This window comes from Phoca vitulina, unplaced genomic scaffold (assembly GCF_004348235.1).
Source record: "Phoca vitulina isolate PV1807 unplaced genomic scaffold, GSC_HSeal_1.0 scaffold9, whole genome shotgun sequence".
Lineage (NCBI taxonomy): Eukaryota > Metazoa > Chordata > Mammalia > Carnivora > Phocidae > Phoca > Phoca vitulina.
The window spans coordinates 8,788,274-8,812,443 of record NW_022589712.1 but is presented as its reverse complement, the minus strand read 5'-3'; the positions used below and the strand labels follow the sequence as shown (position 1 = coordinate 8,812,443).

At 45.1% G+C, this 24,170-nt stretch overlaps 1 protein-coding gene across 1 annotated transcript in view; it reads left to right on the top strand.

Annotated features, from left to right (window-relative positions):
• Positions 1 to 24,170, top strand: part of FNDC1 (fibronectin type III domain containing 1) — a 156,049-nt gene that overhangs the window by 25,861 nt on the left and 106,018 nt on the right. The window contains exons 2-3 of the mRNA XM_032407545.1: positions 381 to 529; positions 4,051 to 4,143. The gene's annotated coding sequence lies outside the window, so the exon portion shown is untranslated. The remainder of the gene's footprint in view (positions 1 to 380; positions 530 to 4,050; positions 4,144 to 24,170) is intronic.

The window sequence follows — 24,170 nt, the reverse complement described above, 5'->3', positions numbered from 1 at the left end:
TCCCCTGAATTACCTCTGCGAAAGAAAGGTCAAGAGTCGCACTCTGTCCCCAGCTCTGAGGATATTCTTTGCTTCTGAGATGGGAGTTTTGCTTTTGCCTAATAATGCTAAGGTCAGTCATGGAGATTCAGACACCCTTTAAAAATAAATTAGTTTTTAAGTCTCCCTAATAAAACAATAGTCATTCTTTAAATATCTGTTGGTAAAAAAACACAATACACTTTTAACACAAAAGATAAATTTTTTATTATGTGCCCAAAGTCATAAATCAGGAATGATATCATTCAAATGCATTGAGCTGTTTGTGTTAAACACAACACAACAAAAACTTGTATAGATTAAAATAACCCTTATACTTGGTATTTTCTTAACTATGGCAGCATCTACATTCATTCAAGATGTACATGAAGGGGATCATTTATTCAGTCTGGACAATGAGTCTGGAATTCCCTGCCATAAACTGTGCTTTGCTGGAAGCCAAGGTCCACGGGTCGGCTTGCTGCTTTACCCAGTCTTTTCCAATTATCAGGTAAATCACCTCCTCCGTGACATCTCACTCTCCCAAGGGAAAGCGCTGTTTACTGGGAAAAGGGGCTTATCATGGTTGCCATCTGTTAGGGGCTGAATCATGCCCCCCGCCTTCACACATTGAAGCCCTAACCCCAGTAACTCAGGATGTGAGTGTATTTGGAGATAGAGTCTTTCAAGAGGTGATTAAGTTAAAATGAAGTCACTGGAGTGGGCCCTAATCCAATCTGACTGTGTCCTTATAAGAAGAGGTCAGGACCCAAACACACAGAGAGAAGACCGTGTGCAGACAAGGGAGAAGGCGGCTGTCTACAAGCCAGGGAGAGAGGCCTCGGAAGAAACCAAGTCTGTTGACACCTTGATCTTGGACTTTCCAGCCTCTGGAATCACGAGAACATAAATGTCTGTGGTTTAAGCCGCCCAGCCTGGGGTACTTTGTCATAGCAGCCCAAGCAGACTAACCCACATCCAATCTGATCCATCCCTCGGGCCGTCTTCCTCCAGGAGAACCAGGGCTGTGGGCTTCTTGGTTTCCCTTTGTGCTCGCTTATCCCCAGGTCTGATTTATGAGCCCTATCTTTCTTGGTATTTATAGCAGCTACTCCATGGCATCCTTTGCTGTTTGGATGAACAGGACCTGCCCCTTCCCCTACATGGTGAATAAAGATGCAGCAGGTTGGACCAGCAGCTCCTGGCACCCACTTCCCCTCAATCCCTGCTCAGGCCTTCCTCAGGCACCATATGTTGTTAGTTACGACTTATTTTGTGTGTGGTCCTTCAGTCTCCTGGTTGTCTTTGAATGTTTCTTATCTGAGCCCACAGGGTGGTATCTTCAGCTCTATGGTCTCCCAGCTCTCTTTAATCTTGTGGTATGACATAAGGACGTCCAGCACCATGAAAATGGAGCGCTGAGAGTCTCTAATTGCGGTTTGTCGTATATGCACGCACACCAGCACACATGTGCAAAGTCTTCTGGTTGAGTTATGATTTGTGGACATACCTGCCCCCATTCCATGACACACTGAGTTTTTCTCAGATGGACACCGAGCTGTATTTCTCGCTGTAGCTCCAGACCTAACAGGACGCCTAGAATTTATAGGTGCAAAATATCTTTTTTTTTGAAAGGATGGATGGGTGTATACTCATGAGGGAATGGAAGTTTATAGAAGGGAAACTATAATTTCTGAGAATTTAAACATTACCAAACTTTCCTACCCAAAGGGCAGGATTTATCTCTTTACACAAAACTTCATAAGTAAACTAGATCATTTAAAGTCATTCTTTTTTTAAAAATGATTTTATTTATTTATTTATTTCAGAGAGAGAGAGCGTGAGCAGGGGCATGAGCAGAGGGGGAGGAAGAGGGAGAGGGAAAGTCTCTCAAGCAGACTCCCGACTGAGTGTAGAGACCAATGCTGGACTTGATCCCATGACCCTGAGATCATGACCAGAAGCCAAGAGTCGGACACATAACCGACTGGGCCACCCAGGCACCCCATACAGTCTTGGAGCAGGTTTACTCTATACGCTTTGATTTTGAATGCAACATTGGTTTTGATTCTTCACCGGAGTCTCTTTTCACAGGGCCCAAACTACGGTAAAGATCAGATTCATATCCAGTATCCAGGATCAAACCCTGGGGTCACACAGAAGAACAAGATAGTTTGTGACTCCTTTCATGCTGAATGGGGATGAGGTTTATTCTGTGGCTGGAGGAGAGGAGAGGAAGTTTGGGACCAGGAGCCTGAGTGGAGGTGGTACGGGCAGCAGGAGGAAGGCTCTGGAGTGTTCTAGACAGATGTTACAGGCTGAAGCTGGGGGTCACGAGGAGCTGCTTCTCAAGACGTGGGGCCCTGGTGATGTTGTTTTGGGGGCACAGATGACACAATCCCCCAAAGACTTAGGGGGAGTCCACTCCCTTCCCTTCCAGGGGGCAAAAGGCACATAATGTGGGAGCACGAGGTGGCCGGTGGCCACGGTGAAGATGCTGTCCTGCATTTACTGGACGGGCCGAACAGGAGGGAGTTCATCCACAGTCCACGTGGGTCCAGCCACCGCAGCGCGAGGCTGCGAGGCTGGGCAGAGGCATGATCAGGTCCTGATGCCCCCAGCCCTGGTTCTCACTTTTTTTTTTTTTTCAATTCCAGAAACATCTACCACATTGTGAGTACACAGCTGGTATTCAGGAACTGTTTGTTAGCTGAGTGAATGGCTTAGAAAACAGGATGAGTTTCCACGGAGAGAGCCCGGAGGGGAAGTATGCAGTACATTTCCTTCCAGCCCCGCACAGCTGCCCATGGGACGGATACCTCTCTGCTATTTGCAGACGATGCGACCTTATGTCCTTCTACGTAGAGTCCACATGCTTGGTGAAGATCCTAACTGGTTGATTTCGGAGACAGGATCTCTAAGAACTGTCAACTCAGCTTAGGTTAGAAGTCCATTTAGAATTCTGTGCCCGACCTCACGTGATGTGATGAGCACTGGGTATTATACGCAACTGATAAATTGTTGAACACTACATCTGAAACTAGTGATGAACTATATGTTGGCTAATTGAATGAAAAACAAAAAAGAATTCTGTGCCCAACCTGAATCCTGGGAACATGTCTTTTTCTTACACATAGGGGGCACTCTAAGTTTGTTTAATAAATCTAAGTAAATGAAGAGAAAATAATAAAAAGAAAAACCCTCTGATTTGAGTAAAAGAATGGGTGTGTATTATTTGCACACCTGTCACGTGCATAGCTGGGTTGAACTATTTTATGTGTAGGACCCACGGGAAGGGAACAACGGCGCCCTATTGCCACCAAGCCCTTGGCTCCGGCAGGTGGAGGAGGCGCTCCATGGTCCCATCTTCCTGGATGGATCTCTATTTCCCTCTGGTGGCCGACCTGTGCACTGCACTCGGTATCTCTCAGGCTCAGGTGAGGTTAGATTTGAACAGAATGGGCTGTAAGACCTTGAAGGGCCCGCAGGGGTTTTTGATTCCGGCATTTCTCCAGCGGAAGTGTCGCGAAAGATTCTGAAAAGCCTCGGAATTCTTTACAAGACCAGAACTTTGTTTGAATTTCGGGGATAATCTAAAATATAAGCATATTCTGGGTTCTGTGGATGACTACTTTCTAATCACCCACTGTCCCGCAGTCCTGTTTCCTCGTTTGCATTTGTGTTTGTGGTCAGGCTGGTGCAGAGTGTTACCACTTCACCTGCCAGGGGAGGCGCGGGGAGGCTTGGGCTCCCTATCCTCACACAGAAGCTGCAGGTGCAGGACTGCCCGCAGGACTCCACAGTGTAAGCCAGCCCCGTGCTGAGTCTGCGCACCGGAGGTGAGGGGCAGGGGACCCTCAGAAACGTGACTTTCTCTGTCACACTGGTTTTGCCAACCAAGTTCTACGACTTGTTATTGCTTACTAAAAGAAATGTTTTTGGAATGTGCTTTGGTGATACTTAAGAGCCAGCTACAAGCCTAAATGGTATTGACACCTTATTTTATACCTGTGTATATTTGTGTTATTACAGCAAAAAGGAAGTAATCCCATGATGGAGGTCAAATTGGCCCTTACCAAGTGGTCCAAATGCTGTGCATTTTGAGATGATGCAACCGAGGCCCAGGTGAGTGAGGGTGCTTCCGCAGCATGGGGAGGGGGGGCGGGGGTGGTTGGTGGCGGAACCAGAAATGCTCAGGAGAGATCAGGCTTTCAGATGCTCGCCCCATGTTCTCCCCACTGTGCCACCAGAGTCGTCTGGATTTAAACACATCTATTTTGATAGGGATATACTCTGTGGTCTGTTCCTCTTTGTCAGGGGAGATCTGATCTATAATCATTTAAAAATAATACACATTGGGCTACGTTACTCCTTTCCATGGCGATTCAAGTCCGAATGTATTTTGCACTATTCATAGCATTTTGCCTAGCACCATAAAACACGTAACATGCGATTCTTGTCCAAGCACAGTTTATAATTAAATCTGGAGGAAAGACATAGATGCATTCTTTAAATAATTGATGATAGTGCAGCAGAGTGAAGCGGGAAGTGAGCAGTACGCAGTCACCTTCTGTCCCACCTGCAGTGTGTCTCTTAACATTGCTTGGCATCTTTGCACCCAGCAGTAACCTTTCTGTAAAGTCTCCCAGGAAGTGGAGAATGAAGCCCAGTCCCCTCAGTGCCTCGGGTGCATCTGTCCACGCCCTGGGGCCTCCACTCCTGTCTTCCAGAAGTGGCCCGGGAGCATTCCTCAGGTCTGCCCGTGAGCCGGCCTCCAGGAGGAGCTCGGCCTCTGATGAACACACTGCTTGTGCGGTCATGGCGTGTGCGGAGCTCCTTGGGAAGAGTCGGGGTCCCTGCAGTTGGAGGGCCCCTGCCATGAGCAGGGCTCTGCCACCACACTGTGCCCAGCTAGGAAGGCAGCGAACTCCTCCTGGGGCTGGCCAGTGACCCTTGTCACCAGCGGGGCTGCACATGCCCAAAGCACCTGCTGCCACAACAGTGTGTGTGTGTGTGCGTGTGTGTGCGTGCGAGCACACGCCTGCAGGTGTGCCCGCACACGTGGGGTTGTTCGTTCACGGGAGCTGTGGCCGGCTTCCGGGCAGAGCTTGGGTTTCTCAGGCCTTGAGTGATGCTCCCTCGGGGGACCCGCAGCATCATGACGGGGCTGTTCCTGACTCAGTGGGGACCCTCCAAGATGATGCGACTCCAATCAGAATCCCCAAACACTGGCAGGTGGTGTTTCCTAATTCTGGGCTAATCAGCTACAAATCCAGTGAGTGTCTTTTGAAAGCGTGGCCTTATATCTCTGGGGCCTACAGACACAGGTCCCGTATCTATAACATAAGGAAGTGTGTCCGCAAGAGGACGAGTTAGTGAAGACTAGGACAATCCCCATCCCTTTCACGTGCAAATTATCCGTTTATTCTAAACAAGCGCATTTTATTATTTCTCACCACTCTCTAGAGGCGTTAGGTCAGCTGGGCCTGGGTTGACAGTTGGATGATGTCATCCCTTGTCCTCCAGATGGCCTGGACTGCTTCAAGAAGCACCTTTGCTGGTCTCCCATTGGCCAAAGCATGTCACATGACCAAGCTGCTCTGGGAGGACTTTGAGTCTGGGGTGCGCGGCAGGCAGAAGGGTTATATGGTCCCCATGACCCAGTGTCAGAGTTGAATAAACCCAACTGAGGCGGGCAGTGGGCCCTGCGTGGTGTGGGTGGGAAGGTGAATCTGCAAGCCCGATGATCAGAGAGGCGAGGGAGGGTCTGCAGTCCTGAGCAAGTGGCCCAGAGCTCGAGGTGTCTGGGATGGGACAGTGGGCTGAAGTGGAGCTCGGGGGGCCACAAGGAGGTGAGGTGGCAGATGAGGCCACCAACCACAGTAATTTGCCATTATTGCGGAAAGGGTGTTTCCACAGTATTATTACTTTTAGTCAGGCTCACATTCTTGCTCAGGCGACTAGACATTTTACTTATAAAATTTCAGGTTTACTGGAAAGTTGTACAATTCTGTTCTTGGCATTTATTGGTGCAAATGACACAGCAGAATGGAAAATATGTGGATGAATTTTTGTGTGTGTGTGTGTGGATGAATTTATATCATAGTCTAGGATGATTTGTTTCATCTTCTTTCAATTTTAGATGCCTGTTGACATTTCTGTGGGAGTTATCTTTCTTCTCCCAATTATATGGTCAAAGGAAAAACACATTTAAAAATTTGTAGCTCGGGCGGTTGTAACTTCAACTTTTCAGATGAAATTTGGCACGAGGATTCTGGCACCGCTGTGAGCTGAAGTTGCTGGAGATCTATTTATTATGGCCTGTAGCCACCGCAGCAGAAGGGGAATTTTGTTTGAGGTCGTAAAGAAAAATGGCTTGAGGATTTATGGAAGTACAAATTGCTCGGGTATTAAGTGTAATCAGTGCTCCAGGTGATGAGGGGCGCGAGGGGGTAGCTTTATTATGCTCCCTGCTCCAAAACGACACAAACCTCCTTGAAACGGTCCCGCCCTCTCCCCTCCCCTCATTCCCTGCTCCTTCCACCCTCTTGATTCCTCTTCCTTCCTTCTGCCAGGCTTTACCCTCCAAGAGGAAGCAGCCATTCCTGAGCCCTTGCAAGTCCTGTCCCTAAACTGAATGACATAGTGACAAGACAGGCCTTGCGGTTCAGTTGGGATGGGAAATGATGTGGCCAGTTTTCCAGAGAGGCTGGCAGGGTTTCCTTGGGAGACAAAGAGAAAACACAAGGAATTTTTAACTAGAGTTTCTAATACAATCTTTTTCTTCTGTGTCTTCCCCTGCTGCCCGAGTCTCTGGCATGTATTTTAGGGTTGGTACAGAGGAAGGCAGAGTCCAGGTCGTTTCCTCCTGCGTAAAAAGCTCCTGCTTGGGAGAGGCTGAGAGAGGAGGGGAGGGGAGAGAGAACTCAAGGGGGAGCTCAGAGGGAGAGACGGGGAGAAGATGCAACAGAGGGGTAAGGAAGTGATAACATTTTGTGGCCCAGCATGGTGGTTTACACGTGGAGGTAGGATTATATAATTTGGGGGAGAGATCTGCAAGGCATCGACTCAACCCAGCCCACAAAGGTGTTAGTACAGGGATGTTCATTACAGCATTGTTTATAATAGTCAAATGTGGAAAATAACTTGCATATTCAGTAATAAGGCAGTTGTTAAAAATTGTGGTTTTCCTTCCAGTGGAATACTATGCAGACATTAACGCAATGTAGTAGCCCTCTACCTATTGACATTAAAGAGATCCATGATATATTTTTATTTAATTAATTAATTAATTAATTAATTTAGAGAGAGCATGCGAGTGTGAGTGGGAACAGGAGGGGCAGAGAGAGAAAGAATCTTAAGCAGGCTCCACACCCAGCATGGAGCTGGATGCGGGACTTGATCTCACGACCCTGAGATCATGACCTGAGTGGAAATCAAGAGTCGGACACCTAACTGACTGAGCCACCCAGGCGCCCCTCTACAATATATCTTTAAATTTAAAAAGTACCTTGCAAAAATTTACAAAACAATATGTCTAGTATGATCCTTTATTTTGGTAAAAAAAATATATAGTTATATATATATGTATCTATGCATGGAAAAAATCAGAAGACATTTGCCAAAATGTTAACTGTTTTTTTTTTCCCCTAAGTGGTAGGATTTAAGGGAACGCTCACTCTTCCTGTAAGAAATACGTACCTCCTTTCTGTAGTGGCTCACACTTTAAAATAATGAACATGAAAGATTTTGGGATCAGAAAATCATTAAAGGTGTTGTCATTTTTAAAATAAAATCTATCTTGTGTAGCTTCAATAGGGTTAAGTTTTCTGAGAAACTTAATTCTAAGTTGATAATTAGAACTCTTTCCAGTGTACTTTTCCCCCTTTCTGTATCGTAAACTTAAATAGGTGGTTTTCTTTCTTTTTTAAGATTTATTTATTTATTAGAGAGAGAGAGAGAGAGAGTGGGGGGAGGGGCAGGGGGAGAGGCAGAATCCCAAGCAGACTCTGTGCAGAGCACGGAGCACAGAGCCTGATGCAGGGCTCGATCCTAGGACCCCGAGATCTTGACTGGAGGTGAAACCAAGAGTCGGACGCTCAACCCACTGCACCACCCAGGTGCTCCTCGTAGGTGGTTTTCTAAAGCAATGGTTCCCAAACCTCAGCATGCACCAGAATCACCTGGGGCTGTGAGCTTGCTGCGGTCTGGGCCACCCACAGAGCTGCAGGCTCAGCCTGAGAACTTGCATTTCCAACAAACCCCCCGGGACCGCTGCTGGTGGTCCAGAACCACACCTCCCACACTTTGAGAATGATTCCTCTAAATAAGGGGAAAACGTCTCCAAAGTTAGAAGTCATGATCTCTTTTCCAACTTTTCCAGAATAAGTGCTCCTTTAAAATACTGTATACAAAATAGAGTAAAAGAATTCCTGAATTTTTATGAGACCATTTTTCCCCATAAATTATGTAACGTATCTGTGTGAATAAATATCATGGACATTACTACCTCCAAGCACCTGTCAGTTGAATCTGAATTCTTCCCTGTGTCCCAGTGGAAGCCCGCTAACGTTCTGAAATGACAATCACCGTCACTGTGCTATTTTTGCAGATCTATTTAATAAAGTCTTGGCCTGAAGCCCTTGCTCAAAGAGTCACACTCCTGCTGACATTACACGTTAAAGAATCTCAGTGAACAGGAGGTGTGCACACCTTTGTTTGAAGTTTTTAAAAAACATTTTCCTGTCCTGGTTCTGTTTGTCTTACAGCTACAGCCACTGTGTGGCACGCACCAGCATCCCTTCCCAGCTGTGCTTGTCCTCGCTGGTCCAGTCAGTGGGGGGCGCTCTACTGGTCAGTGCCCAGGCTCTGCTCAGACCCCCTGGGCCCATTCTCACCATGTCTGTGTGCTCCCCAACCTTTTTAAAGGACTGCCCTTGGGAGTCCTGGGGAACAGGACTTAGCCCCAGCACCCAGGGCTCGCTTGGGGACAACCCTGAGGTGTCGTTTACCGGGATCAGGCTGCAGCTACTCTAGGTGGGGCTTTGGCCTGAGAGTGAGCCTTTGCTGCCCCCCCACCGCCCCCCCATCTTGCCTTCCTTGCTTCCCAGTTGACCCTGGGAGCACTGCTTTCATAATCAACACATCACTTGCACATGAATCATCATAGGGTCCACTTTTGGGGAATTCTGACTTAAGACATGGGTCCCATGTATGGTGAAAGCCCCCAGACATGCCTAAGTGTATGTGACCCACACAGGATTATTGTCAACAATACAAGTGTATCGTTGGACCCTCTGCTGGCCGGTGAGCAAGTGCAGAGATGCAAGGCACAGCTGATGTCCTGGAAGGATCAACTTCTTGCTTGAGAGATGGAAACAACTAGAACAAAATTTAATAATACGCCAGAGATGGATATTATTTGAGACATATTAGTGGACGTTTTCATCTTTAGGGCGTTCTTTGCCACCTTCTCCAACCCCCCACGGAGTGCTGGAGCAGCCAGATGGTCCTTTTGTCCTAAGTGTGACACAGAAGCCCAGGAAAACCCACCAGGAAGAAGGATGGTGTGGTCAGGGACATGAGCTGTCTCAGTGGGGACTCGTGTGGAACAGATGAAAAGAGGGTCTCGTGGCACCTTCCCAAAGGCTCTGCACCCTCTAAACGTCCTGCCTTTACACGCAGCTCCAGGGAAAAGAGAGGGAGACCCTGACCGAGGTTGCGTGAGATTGCGTGGGTTTCTCCTCACCACGGCAGGACGAGGCGTCAAAAGAGAAATCCGGTTGTGGTACAGAAAGCAGGAGCTGAGATCCATACCCCCCACAAACAAGGGGCGCGGGCCAGATCGGTGCTGCGGGAGGCGGCCCCGTGACAGGGAGCTATGCAACTCTCCTGGGTTCAGGGAGGCTCTGCAACGCAGGTGTTTTCTTGCATAAAGTCTCTAGTATCTTAGACCATCAGGGAAGTTAAAGAGTCGGAGAAACCAATACATAAGAAAAACCCTACGCAAAATCACACCCTCATTTTATGCTTTGCTTTGACTTGCTCTACTTTTAAGCTTGCCCAAGGCCAAGTAATCCCCAATTCAAGGCTGGTTAGAACTAATCAGAAGAGTTTTGTTTAACCAAGCAGAGGGAGGTCAGCCCTTTTAAAGCAAAACATTCAAAGGATTGAATTTTTATGCACATAGATGTAGATGCATCCAATTTACTGAATCCCTCATATAGCCCTGAGCTGAGCTGAGGCGGCCCCTTGACCTCTTCCAGGTAAATAAGGGTGGGAAACCCATTTGCCGGGCTAGTCACACCTCCTCTTTCCTTCATGGTAACTTTTGGAATGAGAAATGGGTATGTCAGACCCTTTTCCTTAAGGGACTTCTGTTATCAATTTATTTAACTATTTGTAATATGGGGAGAATGATATTTGCCTTTCAAATTATTAAGGCAATAGAAAAGAAATGAATCCTTTGGATTGCATAGAATATTACCTGAGAAAACCAATGCTTTTATGATTAATAACGTTGAGGATGACAGTCACAATGATAATGTTGATAAGTGGCTGCTAGTAGTCAGGGTTTAGTGAGAGAAGCAGGACCTCTGAGGGAGAGAGTAGAGTTCGCTGTCTATCTATCCACCAATTATTCATAGCAACACTCCAACACTCCTGGGCAACTTGTATTTGATGAATAAAGTATCTCTACATTCAGTCAAGCCTTCTTTTAAAGTTCTAAATAAAGATTTATAGTTTTCCACCTCTAGGCCTCATTAAAGTTATTCTAAGATAATTTATGACTTGATTGTTTTATAAATGGAATCTTTTAGATTTTGATTGGTAATCAATTATTGCTGGTATATATGGAAAACCATAAATTTGTATTTATCATATATTCTTATATTCATCACTTTACTTACCTTTTTAAATTGTTGAGTTGCTGTTCATTTACTTTCTTCCTTTGGTTTTTCTTTTTCATCATGATAGCATAGAAGGCTTTGGCTTGATTGCTCAGTACAGATTTGAGCTTTGTAAATTTTGAGATTTTGGTTATACCAAAAAATTCTATAAAGCACCCACAAATTGTGGGAAAACTCTGTTACAGGCTATGGATTCAAAGGTGAAGAAAATGCACTTCTCATCCTCAGGAATTCATACCAGTCGTCTGAAAGACTGGATTATTTGCACTTTACTGAAATGATGTGTGTCCTGTGTGTATTTGGAACAACACGCCTTCAGGAACCTTCGCCGGACTCAGCAGCCCTGGCTGCTTCAATGGTGGCATTGGAAGGAGGTAAAAACAACCTTTAGAGCACTTGAGCATTCTGCTCATTACTTCCACTTGACATTTGGAATATTTTCCTTAAATTCCAGTTCTCTCTCTTTCAAGGACCGGTGACTGAGTGCACCGTGATTCATGGTAATTGGCATTCCTGGCTATCTGATGTCTTCTACAGCTCTAGTGAAGTTCTTGACTATACATTTTAGCCAAATGAAATCTGACTACAATGCTATTTCCTCTACTTCGGCTCCAGGTACTTCAGTTCTTTTGGAAAGCAAAGCGGATTTTAAAAACTCCCTGTCTTTGTGTCACCTGACTCTGAAAGTACTGGTATATTTATTACCTGCTACGGGAAGGAGCCAAAAACTCACACTAAGTGTGAGTGTCTGGGCTCTGGGTAAATGACAGAACCTCTGTCCTTGACCTCTCATGCACATTAGGGATTATAATTTCAGAAGCATCAGATTAATATCTCCAATAGCAACTCTTATTAGCCAGATGGTGAAAACATTCTTTCTTTTGGATTTATTTTAGAAATAAAAGCATACCTTTATTCTGCAAGACCTGAGAAAATGATTTGGGGACAACATGAGCATTTGTGATTAAAAACTGGTCCTGAGGTTTCCATGATGGCTTCTGATCATTAAAATCCCCACAAGAGTCCATGTAGAAGTATGTGCTCCTTACCATCTAAGAAACAGAACTCCCCGTGTTAGTCAAAGTAAGCTCCTTGCTTTAGCAAACAGCCCCAATGATTTATGGTAATAAGATGTCTTTCTTGTTCATATCAGAGTGTAATGCAGGTTGGGGTGGGGGTTGTTCTGGGGTCCTATCAGCTCAGCCATCTCCAAGGGCCTCAGAATCCCCTGCTGGATTCACTCCATCTTCCAGCTGACCACCAGAGAGAGTGTGAGGCATCCTGTGCAATGTTTTAGGGGCCAAGACTTGAGGTCACGCCTGTCACTTTGATCTATTCTCTGCTGGCCAGAACACAGTCACTTTGCCCCACTTAAATAACTGCAAGGGGTCTGAGAAATACAGGGCATGACACAAAACTAGGTGTGTGAGTTTCCGATCACTTCTGTAACCGTGATCCCAGTCTTGTGGCTTGAAACAACACAAACTTATTATCTTTCCATTCTGGAGGTCAGAAGTCCAAAATGGGTCTCACAGAGCCAACTTCAAGGTGTTGGTAAGGGCGCGTTCCTTCTGGCGGCTCAAGGGGAGAATCGGTTCCTTGCCTTTTTCAGCTTCTAGAGGCTCCCGGTCCCCGGTTTGTGGTCACCTCACTCTGACCTCGGCTTCCACGGTCGCATCTTCTTCCCCGACTCCCCTGCTGCTGCCCTCTTCCACCCTTTAGAGACCTTGTGATTACACTGAGCCCAACCAGCTGATGCAGAGTAATGTCCCCCTCCCAGGATCGTCAATGACATCTGCGAGGCCTCTTGCCTGCTAAGGTAACACATTCATGGGTCACGGAGATTAGGAAGTGGACAGACATCTCTGGGGGACAGTTGTTCTGCTCTTGCGAAGGGTGAGTTCTAGCTGTTTCTGTCACACTGCCTGGAAGAACTCCGCAGTGGTCTGTGCTTGGCTCTGGCTGTCGCTGGAGCTTACTCAGCTCTAAGCGCTAGTATGCCCTGACAGAGTGACCCAAGCTATAGGGCTCGAGTCACGAGCTAGATCACTGGAAACTAATAAACTCACGGAGTAGAATCACTAATGCCACACACAGTGCCATCTACGGTCTAAGATCATGCAGTTGTAACTATAACTACTCAATGGATTTTTTACTTTTTAAAAACATTACAAAAAGAATACATCGAGATATGGTTGTTATAAAAAAATCAAAATGCAGAATACGGAACTAGAAAGAATAAAGGGCAAAAAGTCATCTTTCACTTCTCTCTCCATAGATAAGTGCTGTTAGCATTCTGGAAGGTGTTTCTGAGCAACTTCCATTTGCCCTTCTGATCTCTTCCCCACCCTTCTCCCCCTTGCCTCTGGGTGGCTGATCCATACCAGACTGCACGAATGAGCTCTGCTCTCTGGCCTCTCGCTGGACTTGGCCAAAGGGAGGCACTAGTAGGAGATGGGAAGGCAGGAGGCGAGTGACGTCAGGGTATTTATTCCCTTTTGTTCCCTCCCTGTTGGGTTACCATGGGTTGGTTGCATCTTCACCAAAAGTCAAAGTGACCTTTTCCATAAAGCCACCTTCTCCAGGTTATGTCAGGCTTGGGGGTTATAATGGTTCCATGTTCTTATCAGTCCTGGGCACTGCACTAAACCTTATTCTTTCTCAAAATTCCACCTGTACTTTTATCCAATTCTTTTCAAATTATCCAGTTTTAATGCCAGGACCCTGATGGATACAGAGTGTGTCCTTCCACATTTTCCTATGACTTTACACACACACACACACACACACACACACACACGTTCACATGCGTGATAAATAAGATGGTAAACTTGATTAAGGTGTGTGTGTGTGTGTGAGAGAGAGAGACAGAGAGATAGAGAGACAGGGAGACAGAGAGATAGAGGCAGAGACAGAGAAACACAAGGCAACGGGGTGGTGTTTGAAATATACAACTGTGCAGACATTTTAAAAGATTTTATTTATTTATTTGACAGAGAGAGACACAGCGAGAGAGGGAGCACAAGCAGGGGGAGTGGGAGAGGGAGAAGCAGGCCCCCCGCAGAGCAGGGAGCCCGATGCGGGGCTCGATCCCAGGACCCTGGGATCATGACCCGAGCTGAAGGCAGACGCTCAACGACTGAGCCCCCCAGGCGCCCCATGTGCAGACATTTTAAAATCGAATGTCAAGAACTGATTGAACGGCTCACATGAAGGGTATGGTAGAGCTGGGTCATTGCAGATTAGCGAGTACTTGTAGGAGAATTACTCTGAAAAGATTTAACTCCAGTTGCTCTGAATATCTATCCTATCTCCTAAGGGTGGGAGCACAGAGGTGATTCCCCTTTATCCCAAGCCAATGGGAGCTTTAATGGGGCCCTTCCAAATGCGGGGCCAGCCTCTGACACACAGCTAAGAATGAAGAGGTTCTGTCACCGAGAGGCAGCAGAGTAGGGTGGACCTGGGTGCACTGTATGCATCCAGAGATGGCTGGTGGGGAGGGCAGGAGGTGGGTTTAGGAGTGCTTCTCACGGACCAGATGCGGACCACATAGGGGAGAGAACTGGCCATTTTCAATCGTGTCCAAGAGGGCTGCCTAGAGGGGCAACGGGTGTCAACCACGTGAATCCATGTGGTTCCAGCTCCCAAAGAAACAAACACGAGGGGATAGCCATCTGGAGAAAAAGATGCAGCCAGCGTCATGTGAAGTGCTGTTGCGTGTTCTTTACAAGAGGCCTGTGAGGTACTCCCAAAAGCACCCAGAAGAGAGAGTGATGCGAGCCTACAGGATCCCCAGCTGGGCAAGAATTCTCTGCTTCTGAACCTGGAGGGGTCAGAATCCTTCAGCAAGCTGAGGGTTGGAAGATGGTACCGAAGGAAAACAGAAGAAGGAGGCTTCACGGTCTGCAGGCTTCCAAGTTCAGTAGGCTCCAGGTTGGGCAGGTCGGGAGAAAATCTAATTTAAGTCAAGTTTGGGATTTTTATTATTATACAGGATTAGGCATCTTCAGTTGCTGAGTTGATGCTGTGTTTATGACTTAAAGCAAACCATAACATTTGTTTATTACCTGTGAGTTCACAGAGACCAGGATACCACTTAAATTTCTCCCCTAGGTAGAGAATGAACTTTTCCCACTGGATATATTTTATTTTATTTTTTTAACTTTTTTTTTATTATTAACATATAATGCATTATTTGTTTCAGGGGTACAGGTCTGTGATTCATCAGTCTTATACAATATGCAGCGCTCACCACAACGCGTAACCTTCCCAGTGTCCATCACCCAGCCACCCCATCCCTCCCACCCCCATCCACTCCAGCAACACTGGATATATTTTAAAGGACTGGTGGAAGACAAAAATAGGGAAGTTTTCTCATTAGATCTTATGAGTCTTTCCTGTTCCATATACATCTTTTAAAATTGTATGCGATCATTATTATACTTTACATCCCCTTCTGGAACTTCCTTGATTCACTTAGGGATGTATGGTAGAGATCTTTCTGTGTCCTGTAACTTCACTGACCAGTGACAAACTAGAATTCCCATCTGGATGTACAATACCTTGTTTAACTACTCCCTTATTGATGGGGCATTCCCATTATTTTTATTTTTTTTTCCATTAAGAAACATTTTTCAGGGGCACCTGGGTGGCTCAGTCATTAGGTGTCTGCCTTCAGCTCAGGTCATGATCCCAGGGTCCTGGGATCGAGCCCTGCATCGGGCTCCCTGCTCAGCCAGGAGCCTGCTTCTCCCTCTTCCACTTCTCCTGCTTGTGTTCACTCCCTCGCTGTCAAATAAATAAATAAAATCTTAAAAAAAAAAAAAAAAAAGGGAAACATTTTTCACCACCTCTGTGATGTAGAAGAATAGATTCTCTGATGTGCAGGTGCTGTTGCAAAGAGATTGACCCCGTGTTGCTTTTGTCTGCCTATCTGCTATTCTCCTTTCTGACAACAGCACCTCGATTTCCTTTGGGGAAAGGGAGATGTAATAAGAATGCATCTCAAATTGTTGTCTTCCACTGTACTTTTTTAAAGCAAATACAAAGTGGGGCCAGCCCTTGCCCTTCCTGGAGAGGAAACTCTGCGCCTTGCCCTCTTGTCATGTGATTTGACTAAGCCAATCAGATACACCCTTCTGGGAACTTGATTCTTGAACAGAGTGACACAAAATTGGAAAAGGGTTGGGGATGATTTGTCCTGAAAGGGATCTTATAATGCTGGCCAAATGTAGGGGCACCTGGGTGGCTCAGTCGGTTAAGCATCCAGCTCTTGGTTTCGGCTCAGGTCATGATCCTGGAGTCCTGGGATTGAGTCCCATGGGCTCCCTGCTCAGTGGAGAGCTTGCTTCTCCCTCTGCCCCTCACCCTGCTCATGCTGTCTCTCTCTCAAATAAATAAATAGAATCTTAAAAACAAAACAAAACAAAATAAAAAAACAAAAAAACGGTGGGGCGCCTGGGTGGCTCAGTCAGTTAAGCATCCAGCTCTTGGTTTCAGCTCAGGTCATGATCTCCAGGTCCTGGGATCAAGCCCTGCATTGGGCTCCTGCTTGATGGGGAGTCTGCTTCTCCCTCTCCCTCCCCCTGCTCTTGCTCTTTCTCTCTCTTTCAAATAAATAAATAAAATCTTAAAAAAAATTATTACCTAATTTAACCTGAGCATGTCTCTATTGTTTGTGGATGGTATAAAGAATATGCACATTTAATATTTTGGCAAATATCTTGAGTTGCCCTTCAATCTGAGGTAGCAATTTAAACTTCCACCAACAGTTGGAAGCTTCTGGACCTCATTTTTTTTTTTTTATTTGCTTTAAGCAGTTCTGTGGTGGTATACACAGAGATTCTTCTTTTATTCAATTTTCCTGATAAAATACCACTTTGATTTCCTGGTGGATGGTTCTATCTATTTCTAAATGAGCCAAATGATATTTGCTGCAAAGGGTTGGCCAAGAAATAACTCATTTATTATTGCTAGAATACAACTGGCTTGTATTTAACTTGCCAGAGGTAAAGTTGATGAAATGGCCCAGTGTCAAATTAATTTTATTTATAAGTGGAGTGATTCACAAGGATATGAGCCACAAACTTGGACTCCCAAGTGTTCTAAAACTGAGTATTCTCACATGATCACCTTAGCAACTGTAAACAATGACATAATCGTCAAATACCAGCAAAAAGAACAGTCAAGCATGCTACAAAATGTTCCTCTAATTAACATCATGTTTGCCAATTACTTTATTCTTACTGAAATATTTATTAGAAAAACCAGCTGTGGAAGTAGAATAATTTGTGATTTGACTTGAAGGCATATGAAAAAGAAATCAGATTCTCCAACTGGGCGAATGCCATCATTAAAAGCAATACATGTAGGGTTCATTGCCCTTTGCAAAGAGAAATGTCTGGGTTATTGATGGACGATGGGAACCATACATAAAATGAGTGATAGTGAAGAGTCAATCACCAAGAACTGTATGTACCAGGAAGAATATGGAGAAACGGAATCATGCCTACCACCAACTTCTTGAAATATTTCCTGCATCATGAATAAGGGGAAAAAATGTACACATTTGACTTTTATCCCCTTTCCTCATTCCAACTACTTTTGCTGAAATTTAAAGAATATAAAACGTCCAGAGGAGAGAGAATTAGAATGTGGGAGCAGGGGCTTTGCTGGATTTTGTATAGGAGCTGGAGATAATTAAATCAATTACCACCATGTGTCTTATAGGATCTTAGAAAGGAAGATTGTGTAAGTAAATAAAGTTGTGTTGTTTTGTTACTAAGATATGTGCAAAAGACTGCCTTTCGTGTGCCAAGCACGGCAACCAACAGGCAGAGAAATTGCCAAGTGCCTGAAATAAAGGCTAGTTGCCAAGGCCTCCAGTGTAGTGGGCTGATGAGAACGGACATTCCATGCTTCTCGTATTTCACAATTAAGAAAGGTGTTGCTGTATGCAATAGTTTAAGGAGTCTCCCTTGTGTTTTGAATTTCTTAAGATTTTTTTTTAACCTAAAGGCATGTATCTAATACTTTTTCCCAGTTAAATGAGAAGACCATATGGTTTTTCTCCTCTAATGTATTAATGTGGTTAATTATATTTATTCTAATGTTAAACCTCCCCTGAATTCCTGGGGTAGAGCAAATCTGGAGAAGATATATTTTCATTCCTATACTTGGCTGGATTGGATTTGTTCTGCTGATTAGGATTTTTGTATCGATGTTTACAAGTTAGAACATCTGCAAGTTTCTTTCATCATATCATTGTTGCCTAGTTTCAGCATCGAGGCTCTGTTCACCTCATAGAATGTTACTAGGGCAGTACTACCTCATTTCCATCTTCTAGAAGACTGGAATGATCTTTCTTAGAATTTGCTCATAAAATTGGCTGAACCTGCTATTTTGTTTTTGGGAAGATATTTAACTACAGATGAAATTTCTTTAAAAACTGTAGGACCATTTAGGCCTTCTCTTTCTTCTAGAGTCAAGTTTAATAAGTTATAATTTTCCAGGAATTTATTTCATAGGAGTTTTCAAATGTATTAATATTACATTTATGAGCAGATCAAATAATGATGATGAGCAAACAATTATGATAATCCATAATATTCTCTTTTCTTCCGGGACTTTGATTGGACAGATGCCAGATCTTTCCATTCTTTTTTTTAATGTCTTTTTCTTTCTTTATCTTTTCCATCTTCTTTTACCTCTGTTTTACAATCTTGGCCATTTCTTCTGACCTGTCGTCCAGTTGCCTAATTTTCTCTTCTGCCATGTCTAATCTACTATTTAGCCATCCACTGAACTTTTATTATTCATGGTAATATTTTCATTTGTAAGTTGTTTTGGCTATTGTTCAAACTATTATTTATTTATTTTATTATTTTTTAAAAGATTTTATTTATTTGTCAGAGAGAGCGAGCACAAGCAGGGGGAGCAGCAAGCAGAGGGAGAAGCAGGCTCCACACTGAGCAAGGAGCCTAATGTGGGACTCGATCCCAGGACCCTGGGATCATGACTTGAGCCAAAGACAGACACTTAACAGGCTGAGTCACCCAGGTGCCCCCAAACTATTATTTATTTTTTATTCTATTTTTATTTCTTTAAACATATTATGTATAATCATTTCATATTTTGTATCTAATAATTCCAATATCTAAAGCACTTGAGAGCCTGAATCTTGTTTCTGCTGATTATTCTCATGGTGTTTGTTTCCTTGAGGGTTTGTGATCTCCTATCTGATTAACCTTAAACTGTGGAAATCATGAGGGCCTAAAATGGGGATGCTTTCATCTGAAGAGGTTTTGTGTTTGCTTCAGCCAGGGACAGAAAATGTCTGCGACATAGGACACTCAGGAGTCCAGGCTGCTGTTGGTCTTGTGGGTGTTCAGATTCAGTCTCTGCCTTGTGGTAAGCCCAAAGATTAATCATGGGGCCCCTTAAAAGCCTCTTCCCATCACACATATACCATGTTCTGTTAATTCTACCTCCCAGTATCCTGTATATGAGTGCATTTCATGCATCCTCCAGTCCAGCCAACCTGAACTTCTCAAAGCTCTCCTTTTCCTTCCTCACATCAGTCGTTCTGGTGAGAAGGTCCTGTTATCATCATTTCCACGGTGATATCTCTCCTTCAAGGTCTGGCTCAAATGCTCACTCTTCTAAGACACGTTTCTTTGTTTCCTCAGCTTAGCAAGCTCATGTCCCCTGTGCATTAAGCATCACACACACACACACAGATGCACAGATGTGCACACACACAGACGCACACATACACAGGCAGACACACACACAGTCATATCCTTTCCTCAGGAATTAATTGCTTTGTGCTTTGTCTCAGAGTTTCTTTCCTTCTCTTTCCTACTACTCTGACTTTTTAGGTCAGGTTCTGTTTCATCTTTTTTTTTTTTTCTTTAAGTAGGCTCCACATCTACTTCTCATGACCCTGACATCAAGATCTGAGTTGAGATCAAGACTCAAACACTTAACCCAGTCACCCCTATATTTCATCTTTGTAGCCAATCCCCTGGTTTTTTCACTCCAATCCCATCTTTAATAATTCTTCCACATAAAGGTGAAATGTGTTTATAGGATCCCACGTGTTTTAAAGGGAGCCCAGTGGAGACATCCCTGAGAAGACTGGTGGTTGTAACATAATTACACCCAGTGGCTCCCTGAAGGCTTTCTAGGTGGAGGGTTGGACTGGAAGTGGGGTGTATTCAGTGGATGCTTTCAGGGGACTTAATTCTGAAGGGCTAAAAGGCTAAGGGCTCTCCACTGATGTGTATTTTATATGGAAAATAGAGAAAAAAGCCCCCAGAGATACAATCTTGAACGAATGATTCAATCTCCGAATGTGTGCATGGAGCCCAGTGGCCACATTCAGAAGGACATCAGAGCAAAGGCAGGGGAGTGAGGGGAGTGGGCAGAGGATCGTGCTTGCCAGAGAGATTCTCCATCCTCATCTGAGGAACCCTGGCAGTCTCTCTTTACAGAGAAGCTGTAATTTGGTGGCTCAGCAGTTTCAAGTTTTCCCTGTGATATTTGAAACTTTGCATATTTTCTTTCTTGCCAGCAGTTATAACAAGACATCCTGCTTTTAAAAATGCATTCCAATGACATTTTCATGTTAGGCTCTGCAAACCGAGCAAACAAGTGCCTGAAGAGAACATCCAGCTTGATTAATTAGCCTTATGTAAGAGTTTGCTAACTACTGCAATATGCAAAGTGGCCACATTTTGATAGCTACATTTGAACTTCTATTTGATATAAAGTTTACTAAACATGCAGATAAGCCACACATTAAAGTGAATGATACATGACTGGACCTTGTGCGATTTGCCACCAAAGTATCATTCTTCTGAAAGATCATTCCAGACACTGTGTCTTACTCACTCTTGTGCCTTTGGTATTTATCTTAGTGCTTGACACATAGTAGGTATTCCATGCATGTTTGTTGAAAAATCAAGTAAGGTATTTCAAAATGATTTCTAAAGCCTAGAATGTTCTCTACATTCTTCATGGTTCCATGGGATACCAAAGAGGAATAGGAGTTTGCCATCAAGCCAGGAATAATAACACATGATTACGAATGATGTGATGCAGACATAAGTGCTAAAGGAATTTTCAGGAGAAAATTCTTTGAGGGTCTAGTCAGGGAAGGCTTCCAGGAGGAGGTGGCATGAGATTTGAATACATGCTGCAAAAAACATTTGTTGAAGTGAACTGATTAGGTGAAGGAAAAACGGGTGGGGGCGTTCTAGGTTAAGGGAGGTGCATGAGGGAGTATGGAGGAGGGGTGGTCAACAGGAGAAATGAGGAAAGAAGCTGCATCATTTCCATTCACAGGATGCTATAAGGGGGCCCTGCTAAATGCAATGAGGCTGCAAATGGAATCTTTCCTGGATGGGCCTCTGCATAGAATTTATGAGCTACAATATATGTCATATTTTATGAGCTCACAACAAGGATCCTTGCCATAAAAGCAAACCAGGAAGTCATAACCTCGCAAAAAAACATGCTCAGGGACACCAGCTACTGGGACACACTGACAAAGGACACCACAGGCAATGGAGGGTAGGATGTCATGTTTGGTGACCCTGTGCAGGAGGCCTGGCCAGGTGGTGTGCCTTTCCCGCAGTACGTCCTCAGCTGGAACAAAGGCGAGTGAGTTTGGAGTAAACATTCAAAGAGAAACAAATCACTGGTCAGTGAACCTAGGAATTGGCAGGAAGAAGAGGACATGGCTATAGGATCAACCTGTGGTAGCTAGCCTCCAGGTCGGCCCTCCATGGTCTGCGTCTCCTGGTTTTCACACCTTTGTGAAAGCCCCCTCTCATGCTGAATCAAGGTTGGTCTGAGTCACCGATCGAATATGATGTAAGTGGCGATAGGTGACTTCCAAGGTGCGTCATAAAAGGCTGTGCCGCTTCTTCCTTGGACTCCTGCTCTGCTTGCTGCGGGGAATGCCAGCCTCACGTTCTGAGGATGCTCAGCTCTGTTGGAGGCCCAGGTGGAGAGGAACGGAGGCCATCAGCCAACAGCCAGCGCCAACTTGCCAGCCATGGGAGAGAATCCTCTCGAAAGTGGGTGCTCCTGCCCCAGCAAACCATCAGATGATGGCACCCTGAGCTGACGTTCGGACTGCATCTCATGAGAGACCTCCAGCTAGAACTGCCTAACCAAACTGCTTCCTGCCCCACAGAAGCTGTGCGGGACAATACGTGAGCACTGCTTTAAGTCACTATTTGGAACAACTGGAACACAAGGCTTCCGAAAAAAAAAAATCTAAACCTGTCATACTCTTGGGTAGTTATTCAGTCATGGACCAGAAGAGAAGGAGATTATGTGGAGAGGGTCCCTCTCTGCCTTTCTGATATGACGGTGTTGGTCAAGGTGATCACTGACATTATGTAAGTACGTGGACTCCTCCTCCCTGGCAGCACCAAGTAGTATTGAATATACCAACCAGCTGCACGAGCTGATTGGAGAAATTATGGTGTCTGCAAATCCCAAGGCACTCAACACCCATCTGTTGAATGAATTAAAGAAACAGCAAACAGGATGTGTGTCACCAATTAATAATAATAATTAAAAAAACCCTGAACTTGTTACACAATTACTTGCCACTCATTCCTTCCCCACCTTGGAAACAATAAATGAGTATCTTCTTGTGATTACTAGACTCATGGCACCGATCGTCCAGAATGGGACCTAGTCTTTTTCTTTTTTGAGAGAGAGAGAGAGAAAGAGAGAGAAGGGGGAGGGGCAAAGGGAGAGAGAGAATCTTAAGTAGGCTCAGCGCAGAGCCCAATGCGGAGGATCGATCTCATGACCCTGAGATCATGACCTGAGCTGAAATCAGTTCAGACACTCAACCAACTGAGCCACCCAGGTGCCCCAGGAAATCTAGTCCTTCTAAATTGTGCTTGCAGGAGGGTCTCTCAGCCTGAGGATGTCTGCCCACTGGTTCAATGAATCGCTGGTTATGCATGGAGGGCATTCAATACAGCCAGGATCTGGGTGGGAGTGGAGTGGCGGCAGGGCAGAAGTCCAAGCTTGTACTTCCTTCTTGCAGAGGCTCATTCCAACAAGCTTGTACCACTGAGTACAGAATGTCCTTCAGCCTACATGCACTCAACCAATGTTTGCTGTGCACCTGTGTGAGTCAGTCGCATGCCAGTTCCTGGGCCATGGGGGGAGCAAACCCAGACATGGTCTCTGCCCTAGTGGAGCTCACAGTCACGCTGTGGCGATGCACAATGGAGAAGCACATGGAGAAGTGCAAACACGCAGCACTGAGAAGGGCTTGCAAAGGAAAGTTATCTGGTGCTTCAAGTGGGCATGCAGTGGGGGGGTGCATTTTACCAGCTTGCAGGGGTTGGGAGGACTTTGATATGAGCTGAGTTGTGAAGGATAGGAAGGAAGGCAAAAAATAGGGGAAGCGATCAGCTGGTACAAAAGCCTCGTGGAAGGAGGCTGCACAGTGACTCGGGGACTGAAAGAGGGCTGGTGGCGGTGCGCGCAGTTATTGTAGCAGGAGCGGGGTGGGGTGGGGAGGTCTTCCACTGAGAGAAGAGACGGAGAGCCGAAAAAGGCCCTGACCGTGAAGAAGACCAAGGCATTGTGTAGGAGAATCAGAGAAGCCAGGATAGTAGTGAGTGTCGGGGACCAAGGAAGGGTGCATCCAGAAGGAGGAAGAAGACGGGATGATGCAGCTAGGCAGTCATGGGACTATAGCTTAAGCAGGAGCAGAGGACTAAGGTCCCTTCCAGGAATGGAGGTAACCCACGAAATAGCTCAACTACACCTTTTCTTTTCAAGAGCATCATATAAGTAATTACCAAGTATAGTTCATGAATTATGTTAGAAAAGCACACGGATTTGAATGTTACAAAATCATAGAAAGTTTCTTCTTGGGTGACACTTTGGTGCAGATTCTGAAGGATTTAAGAAAAATGGGCTTAGTTTGCTTCTCCAATGTGGCCTGAAAGAATTGGTTTGAAGCTGATGCAAAAAAATGGTGCCTTTTCCATCAGGGAAATCCAAATCAAAACCTCAATGAGATACCACCTCACACCAGTCAGAATGGCTAAAATTAACAAGTCAGGAAATGACAGATGTTGGCGGGGATGCGGAGAAAGGGGAACCCTCCTACACTGTTGGTGGGAATGCAAGCTGGTGCAGCCACTCTGGAAAACAGTATGGAGGTTCCTCAAAAAGTTGAAAATAGAGCTACCATAT